Source organism: Acipenser ruthenus, chromosome 32, assembly GCF_902713425.1.
Source record: "Acipenser ruthenus chromosome 32, fAciRut3.2 maternal haplotype, whole genome shotgun sequence".
NCBI classification, from domain to species: domain Eukaryota; kingdom Metazoa; phylum Chordata; class Actinopteri; order Acipenseriformes; family Acipenseridae; genus Acipenser; species Acipenser ruthenus.
The window spans coordinates 184,407-209,260 of NC_081220.1; the positions used below are offsets into that span (position 1 = coordinate 184,407).

Consider the following 24,854-nt stretch of genomic DNA (forward strand, 5'->3'; position numbering starts at 1 on the left):
AATCTTAAACCTTCCCAAATGAATTTAAAATACTTACTGACAGGTACGGCCCTTTCCCAATGTAACACTCTGCTTTGTTTGAACACCAACGATGGGTGGGATATTATGTAGTAAACCACAATACTATTGTTCCCACTGTTCACGAGATGAGGCGTTGCCGTGGTAACCATGGTCTGTGAGGCGCCGGTGTGAAAGAGTTGCAGTGCAGCGGTGACGTCGGAACAGTCTTTCTGATGAAAACGCAGAGCAAGCTGAGAATGACGCTGCGCTTTGAACGGCGCTGTAGCTGCGCTGGAGACTGGATGGAGCAGAAAAGACTAACGTTGGAGCTCCTGCAGAAAAATAGAAAAGCTGAATGATGAAAAGAATAGAAACAAACACAGACGAAGGGCGGAAGCAGTGCTGGGTATATAAATAGAAAAGAAGGAGAGATTGACATGCAAGCTACCTAACGGGATTGCCCATACCGCTCTGGTCACGCCCTTTTTACCTGACCAAACACAGCAGCGCAAGATAATGGCAGAGAGACTGGAACTTGATTGAAACTGAACTGCCCCCCCCAGGAAGTAATTTGTTTGTCGCTATATAATCAATATGTTGTGTGGGCTAAATTGTATAAATAAAATGTCCGGATTTCAAATTCAAACACGCTAAAAAATGATATAGAGTGGAATAGATATAAAGACGGTTTTGACCTCGACGTGATTTGAACACGCAACCTTCTGATCTGGAGTCAGACGCGCTACCGTTGCGCCACAAAGTCCTGGTGTACTGTTTGCTTGTGATGCAATGTTAGAGTGCACAGCGTGACATGAACGCATGCGATAATGTGTTAATTTACCAACAGAAACATAAATAAAAGTGTATGTATTTATTTGTGAATAAACTATCTTGCTTATACGATGGGACCAGAGACCTTACATCGGCAATCTAATGATAGGCCAACCCCTGAGAGACTTTGTCTTGACCAGGGACTAATATAATCTAAAAACAAACTGCGATGGGAATGTGAATAGAGTCAAATACATTTGTACCATTCTGTAAATTATATATATAGGTGCCCACTTGAAAACCCCAGAGATGTACCCTACTTAGCTCAATCCAGACGGTTGTCATGCTGATGCGCTGGGGAGGCCGCACTTTGGTTGATCCCCGGAGCCAGCATCGCAGCCGTTGTGTGTGCTGATGCGCCAGGGAGGCAAAATAAGCTAATCCCTGGAGCCAGCATTACACTTCAGCCATTAACACCAGACAGAAGGATATCTACATCATCATATGGAAGGAAACGTAAATGGATGGAGACGCATATGGATCACATTAGTTTACTGTAAAGCTACGTCTTAGTTGGTGCTTATCTTGGCGAGAGCCGAGTTCAAATCAGCATGAAGTTTTAACATCTACTCTCGTGTAATGGAAATCATGAAGATCTGGATACGTCCAGTGACTGCTGTGAATAGTGCAGCTGGCAACAAGGGAAAGACCTTGTGACAGCCTGGAGAGACAGCTGACAGGAGGAAAGAGACCCCATTGGGGCTGGTAAGGGTTAGCTACCCTTGTCGGCAGTATCCAGCTCTGTGTTTACAGGATGCTGGAGACACCCGCCCAAGGCTTCTAAGAAATTAAAGAGAAAAATACCCCTAGAGTCTGCGAGAGCGGGGGCGGAAGATGACTCAACGTTGGACAACACGGTTAACGACTTAGGAACGGAAACGGATATGAGTATGGAGAGTACTTCACAAAAGACTAGTTCAAGATCTGCAGTTAACAAAGACATGGAACTCCAGGTTTGTGTCTGCGGCTGGAGCAAGGCGACAACGACCAGGGGTTTGAAGATTCATCAAGGGAGAATGAAATGCTTGAGGGAGAAGGGACAAGGGCCTCGCATTGATCAGTACTTCTTACGAAGTCAGTCAAGTCAGTCGAATGAAATCCAGCGACAGGAAGCAAACCACAGTTCGCAGGATATCAGCACCCCTGTCATAGATGTGAGGAGGACTTGCATGGACACAGTTAGTGATGAACCTAATGATCCTTGTGAACCCGGTCAGACAAACCAGCATAAGAGAGAAAAGAACCTCAACGGGCACAAGCCTGGAGTTAAATGGCCAAGAGCTTGTGAGAAAACTGCATGGGACACAGTAAACACAGATCTCTGCGTTGCATTGGAAAGATTAAGTGGAACAGTTGAAAAGAAGCTGGATAAATTTGGGGACATCATCTACGCATATGGAAGTGAGAGGTTTGGAGTTGAAAAAAGGAAGGAAAAAGTACAAACTATTCCTGGAAAGTCTAGACGGCAGCAGGAGATTGAACGCTTAGTTAGAGAAAGGAGACAGCTGAGGAACCAATGGAGAAGAGCAGAACAAAGTCAGAAGGAGGGACTCAATCTCTTACAAAGGGTCATAAAAGATAAGCTTGCAACATTGCGCAGAGCTGAGCGCCTACGGAAACGCTACAAAAAGAAGGAGCGTGCGAGAGCTAACTTTTATAAAGACCCATTCAAATTTGTAAAGAAGTTATTCACCAGTGAGAAGAATGGCACACTAAAAGCATCTAAGGTTGAGCTGGAGAGATATTTGGAGGAAACACATACAGATTCAAAAAGGCAGGAGCCTATGTCAATTCCGTCAGACATCCCACCTATCAATCCACCAGAATACCAAATGGAGGACTGTGCACCTAAGTGGAAAGAAATAGAGCAAGCTGTGAAAAAAGCAAGGGCTTCATCATCTCCAGGGCCTAATGGAGTTCCGTACAGAGTGTACAAGAGTGCTTCAGGAGTTCTACGAATTCTGTGGAAATTGATGAAAGTGGCATGGGAAAAACAGGTTGTACCAAGAGCATGGCGCCGAGCAGGTGGAGTCTTTATACCTAAAGAAAAAGATTCTACAAGCATCAGTCAGTTTCGTCCCATTTCCCTATTAAATGTAGAAGGCAAGATTTTCTTCAGCATTATTGCTCAGAGATTGTCAGCTTACCTATTAAAGAACTGCTTCATTGACACTTCAATACAAAAAGCGGGCATTCCAGGTTTCCCAGGTTGCTTAGAACACATCAATGTGATCTGGCAACAAATTCAATCAGCTAAAAAGGAGAGGAAGGAGCTCCATGTGACATTCCTGGATTTGGCTAATGCATATGGTTCAGTGCCACATGAACTACTTTGGGCAGCATTTGATTTTTTCAGTGTACCGATGACAATAACAAATTTAGTGAAAGCCTATTTTGGAGATTTGCAATTCAGTTTTTCAACTTCAGAATTCAGCACTACATGGCAATGCCTAGAGGTTGGAATAATGGCAGGATGCACCATTTCTCCACTGGCTTTTACCATGGCAATGGAAGTAATCATTAGGGCATCAAAATGGGTAGTAGGAGGAGAGCGCTTGGCTTCTGGAATGCGACTACCACCAATTCGAGCATACATGGATGACATGACAACCATGACTACAACAGTAGCCTGCACTAATCGATTATTGGGCAAATTAACCAATAACATTGAATGGGCACGAATGCAATTCAAGCCCACTAAATCAAGGAGCATCTCTATAATTAAAGGCAAAGTAGTAGATAAAACATTCTTCATTAATGGTGAGGCAATACCAACAGTATCTGAGAAGCCAGTGAAGAGTCTTGGGAGATGGTACGACGGGGATCTAAAGGACACAGTTCGTGTGGGAGAAGTTAGACAACAAGCAGTGGAAGGGTTGAAGAGCATAGACAGCTGCGCTCTACCAGGTAAACTAAAACTCTGGTGCTTTCAGTTTGGTCTACTGCCGAGGTTGCTGTGGCCACTGACTGTGTACGAGGTTTCTTTGACAACAGTAGAGAAGCTGGAAGCTTTAATCAGTTCATACATCAGGAAATGGTTGGGAGTTCCACGCTGCCTCAGCAGAGTGGGACTTTATGGTAAAGGAATACTGCAGCTACCAGTCTCTGCTCTAACCGAGGAGTTTAAGTGCGCCAAGGTCAGACTGGAAATGACATTAGTAGAGTCACGCGATATATGCGTAAGGGAGGCAGCACCTGTGTTGAAAACTGGAAGAAAGTGGGCGGCAAAGAAAGCTGTGGAAGATGCAAAGGCTGCCCTTCGAATTGGTGATATCATGGGGCAAGTTCAGCATGGAAGAGGGGGTCTTGGTTTCAGTTCAACTCCTCCTACATGGCACAAGGCGGCCCCAGCTCAAAGAAGGAAGCTGGTAGTCAACGAGGTGCAAAAGCAGGAGGAGAGGATGAGGTGTATAAAGGCCATTTCCCAGGCCAAACAGGGAGAATGGATGAGATGGGAGAGTGTGGAACAACGCAAGATTGGCTGGCAAGACCTATGGTCAATGGAACAGAGCAGGATCAGTTTCCTCATCAGGTCAACATATGATGTTCTCCCATCACCACAGAACCTAAACCTCTGGGTAGGAGAGGATCCCTCATGTCCTTTGTGTTCATCACCTGCAACATTAAGGCACATTTTGACAGGATGTAAGGTGGCTCTTAGCCAAGGACGGTTTACTTGGCGCCATGACCAAGTGCTGCGATGTTTGGCCTTAGCATTGGAAGACAAGCGTAACATGACCAATAAGTTGCCACCTGTTCCATCAAAACATTACACACAAAAGACAACATTCCTCCGCCCAGGAGAGCAACCACCAAGAAAAGGTGTTAAAACCAATCCTCGCCCAGGACAACTGGAAGCTGCTAGAGACTGGAATATGCTGGCAGATGTTGGTCAACGGCTTATTTTTCCACCTGAGATTGCCACCACTAACCTTCGACCAGATATTGTCTTGTGGTCTGGATCAGCACGCCTTGTTCACCTGGTAGAGTTAACAGTGCCATGGGAGGACGCTGTAGATGAGGCGTATGAGAGGAAGAAACTGCGGTATGCTCAACTAGCCACTGAAGCGGAACAGCGAGGATGGAGAGTTCGGGTTTACCCAGTGGAAGTGGGTTGTCGAGGATTTGTGGCACACTCTACAACCCGGGTTTCTCAGAGACGTCGGATTCAGTGGCCAAGAGTTGCGTCGCACAGTGAAGAACTTATCTGAAGCAGCAGAGAGGAGCAGCAACTGGCTGTGGTTGAGACGGAAAGATTCTGGCTGGGGACAGGTAAGTAAGCTGGGCTGAGTTGAGTGGGGGACGGAGGGGGGTGATGCTGGGACGCCAGAATCACCGTCGAGCCCTCTTGAGGTGTCGTGGGCTAGTCGACGAAACACTGAGGATGGAAGGTGCCCACTTGAAAACCCCAGAGATGTACCCTACTTAGCTCAATCCAGACGGTTGTCATGCTGATGCGCTGGGGAGGCCGCACTTTGGTTGATCCCCGGAGCCAGCATCGCAGCCGTTGTGTGTGCTGATGCGCCAGGGAGGCAAAATAAGCTAATCCCTGGAGCCAGCATTACACTTCAGCCATTAACACCAGACAGAAGGATATCTACATCATCATATGGAAGGAAACGTAAATGGATGGAGACGCATATGGATCACATTAGTTTACTGTAAAGCTACGTCTTAGTTGGTGCTTATCTTGGCGAGAGCCGAGTTCAAATCAGCATGAAGTTTTAACATCTACTCTCGTGTAATGGAAATCATTATATATATATATATATATATATATATATATATATATATATATATATATATATACCTCAAGTAACTGTAGTTTTTTTTAAATACTTTTTTTTATTTTATAACTGTAGCTTTATTATCATAATGAAAACATATTACACATGACCACAGTTCTGTAACAAAATGACAAAAACAAAGACGTTCCCATACCGGGAGTCGAACCCGGGCCGCCTGGATGAAAACCAGGAATCCTAACCGCTAGACCATATGGGAAGGTGATTATCAAACTCATTTACATGCAACAGTAGCTACACTCTAAAACCATGTGTAAGTTTGGAACATTCATAAACACTTATCTGTAACACTTTTTAAACGCGTCAAGGCGTTTACTTTATAAACATGTTTAGAATATAAACGCGTTAAGGTGTTTAAGTAATAAACACGTCAACATGTTTATTCGCTCTAACACTTTTTAAACACCTGAACACGTTTACAAATCTACAGGTGTTTAAGATCTAAACACGTAAATGCTTTCTTATTTTTACAATACAAAAAGACACAAATTAAACAACTTACCTTTATTTATTGCATATTTCAAAGTTAAGCCAAAAACTTTTTTAAACAAAAAATCTATTGCAATAGTAACAAGTATTTGAATTGTAATAAATATTTACAATTTGAAGAATAAAATCTGTTACACCTATATACATATTGTAGCGTGCATGGTGGAAGGCAGCAATAGGGCTGGTAGGTGTCTCGAACATCTAAACGAGTCAGCCCGTAATAAAGACCGTCCGTGTTCATTTCGGCGTTTATGACATTGTCTATACACAACAGCTCTTATGTAATCCTATTGGTATCGAATCGATCGCAATTAATGTGTTCCATGTTTCCAGTCAGTTTGATAGTTTTAATACTGTATTACATTCTGAATATGAATAGAGCTGAATTATTAATTGTAGATAATACTTAGAATACCAGATACATATTTAGCATTAAAAAGCAATAGATGTGATTTATTTAATAGTCGTTCATTATTTTGTGTATCAGCCGCCACACAAAGCCGAGCGCAGTGCGGTATACTGTAATGATGCTGCAGTCAGTCTGCCCGGACTGCACCTGAACCATCTTAAAAACACGAAGCCACTAATAAGCTAATTTGTAAAAGTTAGTAAAGAATTGCGCTAATATAACGAAGCTAAATTTGAACTCCTAGCTGGAGCAACGAGAGAGGGCGAGAGGGCGGGGCAGAGAAGGAGGGGGAGACGCTGCTAGGTAACCGGCTCGTGAACATTCCACTCAGCTGAGCAGAGACCGTTAGGATTTAAAAATGCGAACGTTCCGAGCGGTGTTAGGCGCTTCGTTAAATTAACACACCATTGCTGGCATTTGAATATAACCATATTTTAAATACTCAAATAGGACTGTATTAAAAAAATATATTATGTTTTTCAAAGTAATATGTTATTTGGAATATTAAAACAATCAAGTTAAATAACATGTTTGGACACAAAATATTTTTCTTCCTCATAACGTATTAGAAAATGTAAACAGCAGTTGGAGAATGCCGAAGTCGATCATCCTAGCATGTTAAACGAGGGCATTTCTCCTGTAAGCTACGTCTAGGAATAGATCGTTTATACTGTTCTCAATGGTCCGCATCCCAGCCTGAGACCACGATCCAGTGGTAGACGGAGATGTTTTTCAAAGTAATATGTTATTTGGAATATTAAAACAATCAAGTTAAATAACATGTTTGGACAAAATATTTTTCAGTGACGTTAACAAGTAGTCTGTTTACAACAAAAATGCAATTTGCGTTAGGAACACTATTTTAGTCGGATTTAAAATGGAAATTAAAATGGTATTGAGTGCTGACAAGAGTTTGGTATCAGCTGTTGATTTTCTTAAAACAATCTTTAATAGTAAAATAAAGAAATTTATTCTTTTTAAAAATAAGTAGAATTGAACTGTTAGAAGTGGGATTTGAACCCACGCCTCTATTCAATAAGTAATTTTGTTGCAATACTGTATACAATGTGAACAGAATCAGACATTGCTCCGTTGTCTCGAAGAAACATCTTCAATTTGTATTTAAAAAGGACGCCCAACGTGGGGCTCGAACCCACGAGTCTCATCCTCTACCGACTGAGCTAGCCGGGCTGACTGGTGCTCGTTTCTATCACTGTAACCAACTGAGCTATTAATTTGTCATCTTATTTGAGAAAATAGTGAATGACAGAACCAAAGATTCCAAATATAATCCACTGAAATGTAGCTTTATTATCATAATGAAAACAGATTACACATGACCACAGTTCTGTATCAAAATTAAGACGTAAGTATATGGTTTCCATTGTAGCTATTTACACACACTCCCAGGGTGTTATCTAACAAAACGACATATGCTGTGCTGCCATTATTGATTACATAGACTTTCCTGCCCCGTCTTGCTTTCATCTTAGATGTGATCTCAGGTTCTGCTGAGTTCTGCTCCCTCGATCACGTTCTGCAGCATCTCGCCTTGCTAATCACTGCCGTATGCTTTGGCGGCTTAATAGGTTGGTCTCTGTGGCGCAATCGGTTAGCGCGTTCGGCTGTTAACCGAAAGGTTGGTGGTTCAAGCCCTCCCAGGGACGATGCTTTTTGCATTTCTTAATCACATTAGATAATGGCATTCTGATACGCTGTTATTTCATCCAATTACGCTGAAGAATAAATGTGCTCATTTTTTTAGTTCAAAATAATACAAAACAAATATCGTCTTGTTGTTTGCCGAAACCCGGGACCTTTAGATCTTCAGTCTAACGCGCTCCCAACTGAGCTATTTCGGCTTGACAAGACTGATGTTTCGAGATAGCATTCTTTATGGCAATCCAGTAAACCTGTAATGAGAAACGTTCAACAGCTCGGCAACACCATAATAGAATCCGATGCCTTTACAAATGTGTTTCGATACTGTTAAGTTTTCTCCCAAATGCGGTTCTCAACAAATGTTTTTTTTTTTTTTTTGTATTCCTTCCAGAGTAAGTCCAAAAGGCAAGCACTGGAACTGGCTGCCTGAAAGTGCAGCGCTTGAACTGCCTCAACAAACGCTTAGCTCTAAAACGTGTACATTGAAAGTCTATTAACATCTTTAACACAATCATCTGTATTCCAATCCACAGGGTGATCAATAAAGTGACTGCTGGCTTTGTTTAAATATTAACAAGATGTTTTCAGGATTCACGCGTATTCTGAGCAAGCACGATAGAATATGGTAGTGAAAGGACAAGCTAATAACAGGTTTATTGGCTCTGGTCTTGTATCATCACCCTGACTACTGTCCGTAAGAAAGTGGCATTAATAAAAATGTCATTATGCAAGGTTCCCAATGCGCAAATACGCAACATATTTAAACTTCTTCACAATCTTAAACCTTCCCACATGAATTTAAAATACTTACTGAAAGGTTACGCACATTTTCACTATCTCATGCAAGGAAGTGTTAATATGACTTTATTACCCAACTGTGTCAATGAAGACTGGTCAACAGTAATTTCGGATTCACTTTAGTTTATTGTGCTGTATCAAATGAAACATAAAAATGAATCGCAATACAATAAATATCTGTTTGATCGCTATACAATCAATATGTTTTATAAGCTAAATTGTATAAATAAATGTCCGGAGACATTCAAATCCAAACACGTTAAATAATGAAATAGAGTGGAGTAGAAATAAAGAAGGCTTTGACCTCGACGTGATTTGAACACGCAACCTTCTGATCTGGAGTCAGACGCGCTACCGTTGCGCCATGAAGTCCTGGCACAGTGCATGCTTCTTAAGCAATGCTAGAGTGCACAGCGTGACGTGACAGAATGCAATAATGTATTAATTTACCAACAAAAGAAACATAAATAAATGTGTATGTATTTATTTGTGAATAAACTATCTTGCTTATACGATGGGACCAGAGACCTTACATCCGCAATCTAATGATCGTCCCACCCCAGAGAGACTTTGTCTTGACCAGGGATTAATATAATTTAAATACAAACTGCGATGGTTCTACGCGATGGGAATGTGAATAGAGTCAGTTACACTTGCATCATTCTGTAAATATATATTTGCATCATCTGTATATATATATATATATATATATATATATATATATATATATATATATATATTTCAAGTAACTGTAGCTTTATTATCATAATGAAAACACATTACACATGACCACAGTTCTGTAACAAAATTACAAAAACAAAGACGTTCCCATACCGGGAGTCGAACCCGGGCCGCCTGGGTGAAAACCAGGAATCCTAACCGCTAGACCATATGGGAAGGTGATTATCAAACTAATTTACATGCAACAGTAGCTACACTCTAAAACCATGTGTAAGTTTGCAACATTCATCAACACATCTGTAACACTTTATAAACATGTTTAGAATATAAACGCGTTAAGGTGTTTAAGTAATAAACACGTGAACATGTTTATTCGCTCTAACACTTTTTAAACACCTGAACACGTTTACAAATCTACAGGTGTTTAAGATCTAAACACGTAAATGCTTTCTTATTTTTACAATACAAAAAGACACAAATTAAACAACTTACTTTTATTTATTGCATATTTCAAAGTTAAGCAAAAAACCTTTTTAAACAAAAAATCTATTGCAATAGTAACAAGTATTTGAATTGTAATAAATATTTACAATTTGAAGAATAAAATCTGTTACACCTATATACATATTGTAGCGTGCATGGTGGAAGGCAGCAATAGGGCTGGTAGGTGACGTAATCACACACAGAGACATGAGCCCGATATACGCTCCTTGCAAAGGAGCCGGCTCTTTTGTACAGCGGTATCGGCGCTATGCTTTAGTGCAAGAGGTCCCGGGTTCGCGCCTGCCCTCTGGCTGTGTGTGGATTGCCTCGCCCTGTGTGATGCGCCTGCCTGCGGGAACCGAGATCGCTACAATATATATGATTGTATTTGAAACATCTAAAACATCAAATAGAATACTGTGTATGTCCACGCCCTCAAATAAATTATTTAAATAGACAATAAAAACATACTACCTTATCATGAAATTCAGTTTTAACAAATCATTATTTAATTTGTTTACAGATATTTACAATTATGTAAGAATGTTATTGTTGTAATTCACTAATGTAATCGTTGAACCCTTTTGCAAAAAATCTGTATTCATGGGATTTGCATCCAGTAAATGGGTCTCCCAATATATATTGATGTAAGGAATCCAAGCACCTGCGAATAAACTTTGGGGTACTGCAAGTGGAAGGCATAGTACGTTCCCAGGAGAACAAGCACAGCATCTAATACAGTTTTTGCTTGGCAAAATATCGCAACAGTATCTCCTACTATTACAGCTTCCTGGAGGGTGTTCTTTGCAACACAAAGAACAAGATGCGGTGGTTCTTCTTGTGTGGTTTTCAAGTACTTGTCAAGTTCACTTGTAGATATATCCTGAAAAATATAACAGAATGAAATGATGACAAAATAATATAAATATATAAAATATAACATTTTTATTGTACTTTGTTAGATACATTTAATTTAATTTTAAATTTACTGTGTCAATTGTTAGCATTATATAAGTCAATATAATTATGCTTGAATGACAGTAAGAGGACATCTTGTTTGAAGCCGAGTCAATGGGTGCCCCCCCACTCCCAAACATTTTGATTAATGTTATTTAGTATAATTACCTCATATACAGTGATGTCCGAAACTGACTTTTTCCCCTTTCCTTCATCAAATTTAGTTTTTTCTTCAATGAGCTGAATTACAGGTAGCATTCTGAGATCTCCCTGAAAAGAAAAATGGGGTGGGGGTAATGACCTTTGTATAAGTAATTGCTTTGTACAGTGGCGGGGTGTGAAGGGGGGGAGGGAGGAGGTTTGTTGTTCTTTTTGTTTGTTACCTTCGTGCGTTTCCAGCTGGCAAAGCCACAAGTCATTCACAAGAATACAATGTGTTTTGTGATCGTTTATTTCCTCACCTCTTTCTTGGATCCAATCAGTAACTCAGAGACCGTCCTAACCTGTTCAGCCCTTTTGCACAATGTTTCAAATCATGTACTTCCAAGGACCATTGCAAATTCACCCATTACCTAATAGAAAAACACATGCACAAGTATGAAGTTGAAAAAATAAAAATAAAAATAAAAAATACCTCCAACGCAGGAATGTTGAACTAGAATTTATAAACCCAGGACCTATGCTGTCAGATAACAGTTTTAGAAAATGGTTGACATTACATTAAAAATAAATATTTACTTAAAATGAATAAAAAATAAAGTAAAATAAATGTCACAAAATGAGTTTCTGTATATCATCATCATAATAACTGTACTTGGATTGGATTAAAGCAAATCGCAACCTTTAATCCAACATTCACAACCACAATTTTAATTTTATTTTAGTGATCAGTAATATTGACTGTTTGATGAGACTGTAGAAGGAAAATAATAATGCAGTTAACTGTAAGCAGGTGAATTGTAGTATGCCCTCTATAACTTTACAATAACATGAGTAAATAAACAAATACTTACAAATTTTCCCCATTCAAAACAAGGGTAAACTTCAACAACTGGTTTAATTCTTCCAGCTGGAAGAGTGGTCAGCCACAATCGACGATTGCCAAAGGTTTCTTTAAGAAGAATGTCTATGTGATTGTCATCAGGCTTATTTTTGTCAAATTCTTTTCTTAGTTCTTCGACATGGCGGTCGTATTCTTCATCGGGCCGTTCTTCACGCCTCTGTATGGTAGGTACCTGGGCTTTCTTTGCCATAATTGGTGCCGAACTGGAGTCAATGGGCAGGTTTTTCCTTTTTAAAGACCACCTCATGTGCCTCATCTTCTGACTGAGGCACTTAGAAAATAAGGACTACAAAAGAACAAGAGGTGAAAACAATAATTGTGAATAAATACATCATGTTTCAGAAAGAAATGGCAAGCTTCAATTCCCAATGTATTGTTTTGCATAATTGAATTCCATCTTACCCACGGTTCATTCCCTTCATGCTTAATGCATGGGTATTTGCTATACAGCTTTTTTCCAATGGCCTGTCACTTAGGCTGGGATAATTAGCCAGGTAATAATTAGATGCTTCATCAACCATTTTATGCCATATCCCTCTTGAATTGCCAGCCAGAAGACTTCTATGCACCAGGTCAGAAAATGGAGGCAGAGGGGTTCTATCATCCACTGTTGAACAACCTGTATATAATAACAAATAATAATACAAAACAAAAAATAGTTAAGTCTGAGGCTGACATTCATTGATAAAGAGTGCAATCTTAATAATGTGCAACAAAATTAAACTGATGAGCAACAAGAAAAAAATAAACATAAACAGGTACTTACTCCGATTTGCAAAAGATTCCATGTATGCTGCGGAGTCAAGGGATATGATTTCATTTATTTTTTCGGAATCAGACTTCTGCTCAATTGATGTTATGTTCACTTGTTCTTCTATGGGTATCTGTGGGATCCAGCTCTCTCCTTCCATCAGTATTATTAAAGATTCTGATTGCATCTCCAATAAGATTTCGTCATCATCAATCTCAGTTCCGTCAGTTTCCAGGACCAGTATATGCCCCTTTTTTGGAAGGCCAAGTTTTTGTGAACCTGAAAAGGTTATCAATAATTGATCATTTAGATTTATACATAACAAAATAAGAAATGGCAAGAACAACAGACAGCCATTCAACCTATTTGACTTTTTCATTCTGTTTTGAATCTTTTCAGCTGTTGTTAGATCCGTGCTCCATTTTGTGCCACCAGCCAATTCAACTACAGAATAATGAATCATCCCAACACTGCCTTAAAATTTCTAGAACAGACTGTAAAATATAAGTGGAATGTAGTTAATTACACCACCCGTCCACCAATTGCAACCATACAGAAAGATTATAAAAGATTATTTGGAATTATAGAAAGTTATATCAGTAACATTTTATCTACTCACCTTTTTCAAGAACTTCTTTGAAGGATGTTCCGCTGACCATTTTTTTTTTTGTTTAGGCTGCCGATCCCACACTTTGAAGACACCCACGGTGGGCTTTGAGGTATAAAAAGGGTGAGGAACTAAGAGACTGGGAGCATGGAACTAGGAGATACCGGAATAGGAAAGAGGGAGAAGCCGAGGGAAGTAAACGAAAATAAAGAGGACGAGATTAGACAGCGAGTGGTTGGGGTTTTTTTGTGCACGGACAGTGTCAGTTTCGTTTTGTTATTTTTTTTCGTGGACTCACTCTGGGAGGACTGCGGAACTTGGTGATTGAAGACATTTGAAAAGAGGTACTGACAAGAACCTTTGCGTTCGTGGTTTATGTCAGGATATCAGGATCTCTCCTGAGGCCTTCAGCTGAAGCGCAGCACCCTATGGAGAGGGCTGCCCAAACAGGCATCTGGACAGGAGCCCTAGGAGGAGGTCTGGACCAGAGAGTGGATGACGTATGGTTAAGTGAACAAATACACATTAAAATGCATCTAACGCTCAAAAATAAAACAATAATTCAAATAAACAAACTGTGCAAAAAAAGGAAAACCAATCCAATTAAAATTCAAAAATCATAAGTGATAATACTGAATAAAATAATAAGCAACACATTCGTCACCCGTGACATTACCACCACTGCGATCTTGAAAATGTTTGTATGCCACAGAATTTAAGATCTGAAACGAAATTTTTGGCATCTACAAAATGTCTAGCTAGTGGTGGATGAATATGTTTTCTCCTAATTGAACTTTTATGCTCGCTCATTAATGCGCAATTGTAACTGTCTAGTAGTTTTGCCATCATATTGCAAATGGCTAGGACAAGAAATCACATAAATGACATGAGTTGAAGCACAATCACTTGTAAGATACTGTACTCTTTTTTTTCGTTGTATGGCTTGTGCATTTTCTTAGTTTTAAATGTATTATCACAGGCGGTACACTTACGATTTGGAAAAAATCCAGTAGATTTGTCCAGTACACATAGATCTCTCGAACATCTAAACGAGTCAGCCCTTAATAAAGACCATCCGTGTTCATTTCGGCGTTTATGACATTGTCTATACACAACAGCTCTTATGTAATCCTATTGGTATCGAATCGATCGCAATTAATGTGTTCCATGTTTCCAGTCAGTTTGATAGTTTTAATACTGTATTACATTCTGAATATGAATAGAGCTGAATTATTAATTGTAGATAATACTTAGAATACCAGATACATATTTAGCATTAAAAAGCAATAGATGTGATTTATTTAATAGTCGTTCATTATTTTGTGTATCAGCCGCCACACAAAGCCGAGCGCAGTGCGGTATACTGTAATGATGCTGCAGTCAGTCTGCCCGGACTGCACCTGAACCATCTTAAAAACACGAAGCTTCTAATAAGCTAATTTGTAAAAGTTAGTAAAGAATTGCGCTACTATAACGAAGCTAAATTTGAACTCCTAGCTGGAGCAACGAGAGAGGGCGAGAGGGCGGTGCAGAGAAGGAGGGGGGAGACGCTGCTAGGCAACCGGCTCGTGAACATTCCACTCAGCTGAGCAGAGACCGTTAGGATTTAAAAATGCGAACGTTCCGAGCGGCGTTAGGCGCTTTGTTAAATTAACACACCGTTGCTGGCATTTGAATATAACCATATTTTAAATACTCAAATAGGACTGTATTAAAAAAATATATTATGTTTTTCAAAGTAATATGTTATGTGGAATATTAAAACAATCAAATTAAATAACACATGTTTGAACACAAAATATTTTTCTTCCTCATAACGTATTAGAAAATGTAAACAGCAGTTGGAGAATGCCGAAGTCGATCATCCCAGCATGTTAAACGAGGGCATTTCTCCTGTAAGCTGCGTCTAGGAATAGATCGTTTATACTGTTCTCAATGGTCCGCATCCCAGCCTGAGACCACGATCCAGTGGCCGACGGAGATGTTTTTCAAAGTAATATGTTATTTGGAATATTAAAACAATCAAGTTAAATAACATGTTTGGACAAAATATTTTTCAGTGACGTTAACAAGTAGTCTGTTTACAACAAAAATGCAATTTGCGTTAGGAACACTATTTTAGTCGGATTTAAAATGGAAATTAAAATGGTATTGAGTGCTGACAAGAGTTTGGTATCAGCTGTTGATTTTCTTAAAACAATCTTTAATAGTAAAATAAAGAAATGTATTCTTTTTAAAAATAAGTAAAATTGAACTGTTAGAAGTGGGATTTGAACCCACGCCTCTATTCAATAAGTAATTTTGTTGCAATACTGTATACAATGTGAACAGAATCAGACATTGCTACGTTGTCTCGAAGAAACATCTTCAATTTGTATTTAAAAAGGACGCCCAACGTGGGGCTCGAACCCACGAGTCTCATGCTCTACCGACTGAGCTAGCCGGGCTGACTGGTGCTCGTTTCTTTCACTGTAACCAACTGAGCTATTAATTTGCCATCTTATTTGAGAAAATAGTGAATGACAGAACCAAAGATTCCAAATATAATCCACTGAACTGTAGCTTTATTATCATAATGAAAACAGATTATACATGACCACAGTTCTGTATCAAAATTAAGTCGTAAGTATATGGTTTCCATTGTAGCTATTTACACACACTGCTCTGTTGTCTCCCAGGGTGTTATCTAACAAAAAAAGACACATGCTGTGCTGCCATAATTGATTACATAGACTTTCCTGCCCCGTGTTGCTTTCATCTTAGATGTGATCTCAGGTTCTGCTGAATTCTGCTCCCTCGATCACGTTCTGCAGCATCTCGCCTTGCTAATCACTGCCGTATGCTTTGGCGGCTTAATAGTTTGGTCTCTGTGGCGCAATCGGTTAGCGCGTTCGGCTGTTAACCGAAAGGTTGGTGGTTCAAGCCCACCCAGGGACGATGCTTTTTGCATTTCTTAATCACATTAGATAATGGCACTCTGATACGCTGTTATTTCATCCAATTACGATGAAGAATAAATGTGCTCTCTTTTTTTAGTTCAAAATAATACAAAACAAATATCGTCTTGCTGTTTGCCGAAACCCGGGATCGAACCAGGGACCTTTAGATCTTCAGTCTAACGCTCTCCCAACTGAGCTATTTCGGCTTGACAAGACTGATGTTTCGCGATAGCATTCTTTTTGGCAATCCAGTAAACCTGTAATGAGAAACGTTCAACAGCTCGGCAACACCATAATAGAATCCGATGCCTTTACAAATGTGTTTCGAAACTGTTAAGTTTTCTCCCAAATGCGATTCTCAACAAATGTTTTTTTTTTTTTTTTTTTTTTGTATTCCTTCCAGAGTAAGTCCAAAAGGCAAACACTGGAACTGGCTGCCTGAAAGTGCAGCGCTTGAACTGCCTCAACAAACGCTTAGCTCTAAAACATGTACATTGAAAGTCTATTAACATCTTTAACACAATCATCTGTATTCCAATCCACAGGGTGATCAATAAAGTGACTGCTGGCTTTGTTTAAATATTAACAAGATGTTTTCAGGATTCACGCGTATTCTGAGCAAGCACGATAGAATATGGTAGTGAAAGGACAAGCAAATAACAGGTTTATTGGCTCTGGTCTTGTATCATCACCCTGACTACTGTCCGTAAGAAAGTGGCATTAATAAAAACGTCATTATGCAAAGTTCCCAATGCGCAAATACGCAGCATATTTAAACTTCTTCACAATCTTAAACCTTCCCAAATGAATTTAAAATACTTACTGACAGGTACGGCCCTTTCCCAATGTAACACTCTGCTTTGTTTGAACACCAACGATGGGTGGGATATTATGTAGTAAACCACAATACTATTGTTCCCACTGCTCACGAGATGAGGCGTTGCCGTGGTAACCATGGTCTGTGAGGCGCCGGTGTGAAAGAGTTGCAGTGCAGCGGTGACGTTGGAACAGTCTTTCTGATGAAAACGCAGAGCAAGCTGAGAATGACGCTGCGCTTTGAACGTCGCTGTAGCTGGGCTGGAGACTGGATGGAGCAGAAAAGACTAACGTTGGTGCTCCTGCAGAAAAATACAAAAGCTGAATGATGAAAAGAATCACCTGAGCTGGTAGGAAAATAGCTGATACTATCTTACCAGCGCTGAGCAGAGAAATGGCCTGCAGTGAATGGAGCGAACAAGAAAAAAACAAACACAGACGAAGGGCGGAAGCAGTGCTGGGTATATAAATAGAAAAGAAGGAGAGATTGACATGCAAGCTACCTAACGGGATTGCCCATACCGCTCTGGTCACGCCCTTTTTACCTGACCAAACAGAGTAGCGCAAGCTAATGACAGAGAGACTGGAACTTGATTATTATTTGTTTATTTAGCAGACGCCTTTATCCAAGGCGACTTACAGAGACTAGGGTGTGTGAACAATACATCAGCTGCAGAGTCACTTACAATTACGTCTCACCCGAAAGACAGAGCACAAGGAGGTTAAGTGACTTGCTCAGGATCACACAATGAGTCAGTGGCTGAGGTGGGATTTGAACCAGGAACCTTTTGGTTACAAGCCTGTTTCTTTAACCACTGGACCACACAGCCTCCTTGATTGAAACTGAACTGTTACAAAAAATTGTCACACTTTTATCTCCATAATGCGTTGGGACTAAATACGCAGATACATTAAAACTATTTGGAGAATGTGGGCATCGATCCCTTTACTTCTCATATGCTAAGGGAGCACTCTAACATTTGAGCTAATTCCCCTTGAGTTGTGCCAGCGATTCTCATAGGCTACATCGCAGCTTGATACGAGCAATTGGACTGAAAGCTGCAGGAAGGTTCTCTGTCTCCAGTGTAGGAACTGTTAGATCCTGAAACCCTTCGGTGTCAGCAAATCCATATATCTTCCTCCAATTCAATAGACAGATCAGAGCCAGCCTCCAACCTCTCAATCATAGCACCGTACTCATGGAGAAGTTCACTGTACCTGTGTATTTGCATGATCCAGTATAAGAAGGTACAATTTTTCTGGAGTTCTTGGTTGCTCAGTTCAGTTCTTGGTTGCTTCATTCTTGGTAGCTCTGCAAAATCTGATTGGCTCTTTTCTGGTTAATTCTTGGTAGTGACTCGGGCTATGATTGGTCAAAACTACCAAGATATTACCAAGATTGAACATCGACTTTTGTCTGGGTGGGAAGGAGAAGGTATTCGCCCATTAGTCTCTGTTATGCTACCAAGATATGCAAAAATAAAGCATGACATTAAAAACATGCTTCCTTAAAAATCAAATTTTCAAGAATTTGACTAAAATACTTATGCTATTAGGTAATATACTCTTCCATGAATGTTGTTGTTATTATTTATTTATTTATTTATTTATTAGCAGACGCCCTTATCCATGGCGACTTACACTGGTAAACAAAAGTAGATTTCTAGAATCACAGTACAAGTATTAATACAATTAAGAGCAAGATAAATACAATGACTTCGGTTCTAGCAAGTACAAGTATGACAAAATACGATTCAATAACAGAGAAGATAACAGTGATAGTTACATTAGGATATAATTAAATTCAAAATTCTAAAGATTAAATTACACTTGTGACAGATTACAGTCTGGCGCCTTAGAACACTCGGCCATCCTGAAAATCCCATCTGGGCTGAAATGGTGTTATTAAAACGAACATTATTATCTTTTTTTTTTTTTCTTGGCGTTTGCTATGTCCGCTCATGCTAGGCACTACGTGCTCGAGTGCTGTAGCAGCAGCCATGAAGCAAGTTAGTTTTTCAGTTGAAATAAATATCTGTTTTGTTTTTGTGTATGGGTGTTTTGAAAAGATCCGTTACATAGCTACGTATTCTGAAATAAAGATGTATTCATTATTATGAATGTTGGCAGACAGGATATTGTATTTATATTTCCCACGTGTGCTTGCTTTGTACAAATCTGATAGTTTCAACAAAGGCATTTGACTTCGGTTCATTAGTTTATACTGCTCCCTCGATCACGTTCTGCAGCATCTAGCCTTGCTAATCCCTCCCGTTTGCCTTTGTGGTTTAACAGGTTGGTCTCTGTGGCGCAATCGGTTAGCGCGTTCGGCTGTTAACCGAAAGGTTGGTGGTTCAAGCCCACCCAGGGACGATGCTTTTTGCATTTCTTAATCACATTAGAAAATGGCACTCCAATAAATTGTTATTTCTTCCAATTACACTGAAGAAAAAAATGTGCTCTGTTTTTTAGTTCAAAATAATACAAAACAAAAATAGTCTTACTATTTGCCGAAACCCGGAATCGAACCAGGGACCTTTAAATCTTCACCCTAACACTCTCCCAACTGAGCTATTTCGGCTTGACAAGACTACTGTTTTGAGACAGCATTCTTTTTGGCAATCGACTTTTTTTGTCAATCCAGTAAACCTGTGATGAGAAACGTTCAACAGCTCGGAAACACCATAACAGAATCCTGACAAGCTGCGTTTGTTACAGTAGAAAACTGCATTATTTATTTCAGCACAGACTAGGGTTGTCTATTGTATCAAGGCCCGATTGGGTTTATTACGCACATACCAACAGTTGCTCCATGAAAGGTGTAATGACAACTGTAAAAAAAGAAACGGATTGAAGCCAACCCAAAAAAGTACGATTATTTATTTCAATATCGTTATAGCTATAAACGATGCACGCATTTTACAATAGCAATTGCTATGACAATGACCAAAAAGTAATTTTGTTGCAATACTGTATACAATGTGAACAGAATCAGACATTGATCCGTTGCCTCAAAGAAACAACTTCAATTTGTATTTAAAAAAGACGCCCAACGTGGGGCTCGAACCCACGACCCTGAGATTAAGAGTTTCATGCTCTACCGACTGAGCTAGCCGGGCTAAATTTGTCATCTTATTTGAGAAAATACTGAACGACAAAACAAAAGATTCCAAATATAATCCACTGCACGTCACCAGAAACAGCTTTGATGACACAAAGTCGTATGACACAAACCCTAAGAATTTTATACCAGATTCATTGTCGCTTAGAAACAACTGCAGCCTCCCTGCCTCAATACAAATAATACCAATACAAAAATCGAATTACATGTATTTAAAAATGAATGATCTCATCCATCTGGAACGATTGGTTCTGCATTTATACAGTATCAACCTTAATCTGAGTTGAGAGGCACCCAACCTGTGGAGGATTTTAAATGTGAGGGGATGTGAATAGATTCAAATACATTTGCATCATTCTGTATATATATATATATATATATATATATATATATATCAATTAACTGTAGCTTTATTATCGGAATGAAAACACATTACACGTGGCCACAGCACACGACCTTAGCCCGCTGCGCCACTCTGCAGTTGTTGAAATGCCTTCGTTTTTTAAGCTTACATCCAAGCCTGACCAGCTTCGATTTCCTGTGAAAATTTCTAGTTTTCTGTTTGTTAGGGTAGATACCAAAGAATGGAATTGCACACAAGAGTGGCATGTAGCTTCCTTGTCTAAATCTGTGATAAATTGTAGTTCCTCGTTTAATTAAAAATAAATAAAGGAATTATTTATTTGGTAGAAATAAATAAATGATTTAAATAAATGCATAGAGGAATAAATACATTTAGAAATAAATATTTTTAAATAAATAAATGTAGAAATGAATACATGTTTATATTATAAATGTATAAATAAATTAATAAATAGCAAGCTAGTAAACTACATGTCATATTAATTGATTTGGCTGATGCGTTTATCCACAGCAATTGTCATTTATATACCTATATAAAAAGTACAAGTTTAATGAAAAAAAAATAAATAAATGCAAGTTGCCTAAAATTAATAGCGCATCAAAGAAAGTCACTGAGGTTGAAACATTTAATGGTAGCTACTGGGTCAACATTTACATTGTAACGTTTAAAACAATTTTTTAAAATGTAACAAGCAAGTGGATTATATTTGGAATCTTTTGTTTTTATTTTCTCAGACGACAAATTCATAGCTCAGTTGTTTAGTGAAAGAAACTGCCACCAGTCAGCCCGGCTAGCTCAGTCGGTAGAGCATGAGACTCTTAATCTCAGGGTCGTGGGTTCAAGCCCCACGTTGGGCGTCCTTTTTAAATACAAATTGAAGATGTTTCTTCGAGGCAACGGAGCAATGTCTGATTCTGTTCACATTGTATACAGTATTGCAACAAAATTACTTATTGGTCATTGTCAAATAGCAGTTGCTATTGTAAAATGCGTGCATCGTTTATAGCTATAATGATATTGAAATAAATAATCTTACATTTTTTGGGTTGGCTTCAATCCGTTTCTTTTTTTACACTTGTCATTACATCATTCATGGAGCAACAGTTGGTATGTGCGTATCTACTTTTTGAAGAAATTGAAAACATACCTCGTCGAAATATTTGCTAATTTTTTTTTTTTAATTTGCAAATGGCAGACTACATTGTCAATAAAAAATAATTTTGCAAATCAGCTTCCCATATGGTCTAGCAGTTAACGATTCCTGGGTTTCACCCAGGCGGCCCGGGTTCAACACCCGGTATGGGAACGTCTTTGTTATTGTCATTTTGTTACAGAACTGTGGTCATGTGTAATGTGTTTTCATTATGATAATAAAGCTACAGTTACTTGAAATATATATATATATATATATACAGAATGATGCAAATGTGTTTGACTCTATTCACATCCCCTCACATTTAAAATCCTCCACAGGTTGGGTGCCTCTCAACTCAGATTAAGGTTGATACTGTATAAATGCAGAACCAATCGTTCCAGATGGATGAGACCATTCATTTTTAAATACATGTAATTCGATTTTTCATTTGGTTTTATTTGTATTGAGGCAGGGAGGCTGCAGTTGTTTCTAAGCGACAATGAATCTGGAATAAAATTCTTAGGGTTCGTATCATACGACTTTGTGTCATCAAAGCTGTTTCTGGTGACGTCCAGTGGATTATCTTTGGTTCTGTCGTTCAGTATTTTCTCAAATAAGACGCCAAATCAATTAATATGATGTAGTTTTCTAGCTTGCTATTTATTAATTTATTTATACATTTATAATATAAACATGTATTCATTTCTACATTTATTTATTTAAAAATATTTATTTCTAAATGTATTAATTCCTCTATGCATTTTTTAATCATTTATTTCTACCAAATAAATGATTCCTTTATTTATATTAAATTTATATTTAAGTAAATACAGCTTGTCAGGATGGCCGACTGGTCTAAGATGCCAGATGCAAGGACTTTGTCTTTCCAAAGAATTGTGTGTTTTGGTTTCCGAATGGAGGCGTCGGTTCAAATCCCACTGCTGACAGTAGACTTTTACTTATTTTTAAAATAAATAAATGTGTTCATTTTATTATAATAGATTGTTTGAAGAAAATCAACAGCTGATACCAAACTCTTGTCACCACTCAATACCATTTTAATTTCTGCCTCGTCAAACAAGCTCGAGCCACAGCACACAGCGCTGCTGCATCGGGACAGAGGTGGATTTTAAAGCGACTAAATCAACGAGCTAAGACTACTTTTTGAAGAAATTGAAAACATACTTCTAGTCGAAATATTTGCTATTTAGTTAATTTATTTATTTTTTGAATTTGCAAATGGCAGACTGCATTACCAATAAAAAACTATAGGACAATCTGTATTGCTCATATCAAGCTGCGATGTAGCCTATGAGAATCGCATGCACAATTCAAGGGGAATTAGCTCAAATGGTCGAGCGCTCGCTTAGCATGCGAGAAGTAGCGGGATCGATGCCCGCATTCTCCAAATAGTTTTAATGTATCTGCGTATTTAGTCCCAACGCATTATGGAGATACATACAGTGTGACAATTCTTTGTAACAGACACACCCGCCCTACATGTATATTTTAAAGCACAGTCTCCTAATTTGTAATATTCCCGACTGAAAAACTGCAGTGCGCCCTCCATCGTATGCCTTCCGAGAAGCACAAAGGGAGATTTTTTATATTTTTTAGCAATTGAAGAGTTTGTGTTAATTGAGAATAAATATAAATGGCTTGAAGTTTGCTTTAATTTGTAACGTGTTTGTAATGAAATATCAGTTTTCGTGGTTTTTTACCAATCATTGTACTATATACTAGCTACTTTTGCATGTCCATGATTTTGGTACTCAGCTTCCCATACGGTCTAGCGGTTAGGATCCCTGGTTTTCACCCAGGCGGCCCGGGTTCGACTCCCGGTATGGGAACGTCTTTGTTATTGTCATTTTGTTACAGAACTGTGGTCATGTGTAATGTGTTTTCATTATGATAATAAAGCTACAGTTACTTGAAATTATATATATATATATATATATATATATATATATATATATATATATATATATATATATATATACACAGAATGATGCAATGTATTTGACTCTATTCACATCACCTCGCATTTCACTGGTTGCCTACGAGGGCTTGAGAGGGGTGACGTAAAAGTGATAGAGAAAGAGCAAAGTTTAGACACATAACATACAACAATCTGACACTCGCTCCCGACAGGTCAGGCAGCATCCTCTCGCTCCCGGGCGTTTAGTGGAGCAAGAGACAGGAAGGGGACGAAGAGAACAAAAGGACAGATCCTTCGCAACTCAGTGCAGCATCCTCAGGCAGCTAAGCTGGCAGCTGGGCGGCGTGGAGAGCTTAGGAAAAGTGTCTCAGGTCCGTTTAGGAGAGACGAAAACAGAGAAACCCCCCCCCTCGGGGCCCGCTCGGTAGGTGGAGGCACGGCCTACTGCATGAGGGGGCTGAAATGGAAGAGAGGAGATGGGACAGCAAGGTTGAGGCCTGGAAGGCTTAGCGCATAAGCAGCAGAAGAATAGGATGTGGCCGGGGGTCCCCTCAGGCCGGCGGCAGTGGTTGAGACAAGAGGCCGACCCGGACAGCCGGGGAGTGAGACTCATAATTCATAAATCAAACAGTTTTCCAGTCTCGTAAAATGTATTAAAGCTTGTAGTATCTGAGAGGATGAGCGGACATATGACTAAATTGCTGAGGAAGTCAAGCTCTCCGTGTATATATATATATATATTTTAGATCCAGGTATTGGAGGAAAGCTGGAGCGTTGGAAGCTCTAGAAGAGAGCAGTTCCAGATTTGAACAGTAAACTAAAGCCACTTTGTATGCTGCAATAGTGAGCAGATCTGAAGAGGGAGCCGAGATTTGTTGTAATGAGGGGATATTAACAGTAGAGGCAAGATCTGCTGAACGGGCAGAGATCTGAGGGAGTAAACGATGGAATGCTGTCAGTAGTGTGCAGTGGCTTGCTGTAGAGAGCAGAGAGCTGCTGAATGC

General features: G+C 39.2%; 11 non-coding genes across 11 annotated transcripts; 5 read left to right on the top strand and 6 right to left on the bottom strand.

The window, feature by feature from the left end:
- Positions 1–691: 691 nt before the first annotated feature.
- On the bottom strand, positions 692–763 carry trnaw-cca (transfer RNA tryptophan (anticodon CCA)). Its single transcript has one exon. It is a non-coding gene; the product is annotated as a tRNA-Trp (tRNA).
- Positions 764–5,763: 5,000 nt separating this feature from the next.
- trnae-uuc (transfer RNA glutamic acid (anticodon UUC)) lies at positions 5,764–5,835 on the bottom strand. The gene has a single exon. It is a non-coding gene; the product is annotated as a tRNA-Glu (tRNA).
- A 2,292-nt stretch (positions 5,836–8,127) lies between these two features.
- trnan-guu (transfer RNA asparagine (anticodon GUU)) lies at positions 8,128–8,201 on the top strand. Its single transcript has one exon. It is a non-coding gene; the product is annotated as a tRNA-Asn (tRNA).
- Positions 8,202–9,294: 1,093 nt separating this feature from the next.
- Positions 9,295–9,366, bottom strand: trnaw-cca (transfer RNA tryptophan (anticodon CCA)). Its single transcript has one exon. It is a non-coding gene; the product is annotated as a tRNA-Trp (tRNA).
- A 453-nt stretch (positions 9,367–9,819) lies between these two features.
- Positions 9,820–9,891, bottom strand: trnae-uuc (transfer RNA glutamic acid (anticodon UUC)). The gene has a single exon. It is a non-coding gene; the product is annotated as a tRNA-Glu (tRNA).
- A 6,508-nt stretch (positions 9,892–16,399) lies between these two features.
- Positions 16,400–16,473, top strand: trnan-guu (transfer RNA asparagine (anticodon GUU)). The gene has a single exon. It is a non-coding gene; the product is annotated as a tRNA-Asn (tRNA).
- Positions 16,474–16,608: 135 nt separating this feature from the next.
- Positions 16,609–16,681, bottom strand: trnaf-gaa (transfer RNA phenylalanine (anticodon GAA)). The gene has a single exon. It is a non-coding gene; the product is annotated as a tRNA-Phe (tRNA).
- A 2,909-nt stretch (positions 16,682–19,590) lies between these two features.
- trnan-guu (transfer RNA asparagine (anticodon GUU)) lies at positions 19,591–19,664 on the top strand. The gene has a single exon. It is a non-coding gene; the product is annotated as a tRNA-Asn (tRNA).
- A 673-nt stretch (positions 19,665–20,337) lies between these two features.
- Positions 20,338–20,410, bottom strand: trnak-cuu (transfer RNA lysine (anticodon CUU)). The gene has a single exon. It is a non-coding gene; the product is annotated as a tRNA-Lys (tRNA).
- Positions 20,411–21,560: 1,150 nt separating this feature from the next.
- On the top strand, positions 21,561–21,633 carry trnak-cuu (transfer RNA lysine (anticodon CUU)). The gene has a single exon. It is a non-coding gene; the product is annotated as a tRNA-Lys (tRNA).
- Positions 21,634–23,689: 2,056 nt separating this feature from the next.
- Positions 23,690–23,761, top strand: trnae-uuc (transfer RNA glutamic acid (anticodon UUC)). Its single transcript has one exon. It is a non-coding gene; the product is annotated as a tRNA-Glu (tRNA).
- Positions 23,762–24,854: the final 1,093 nt, after the last annotated feature.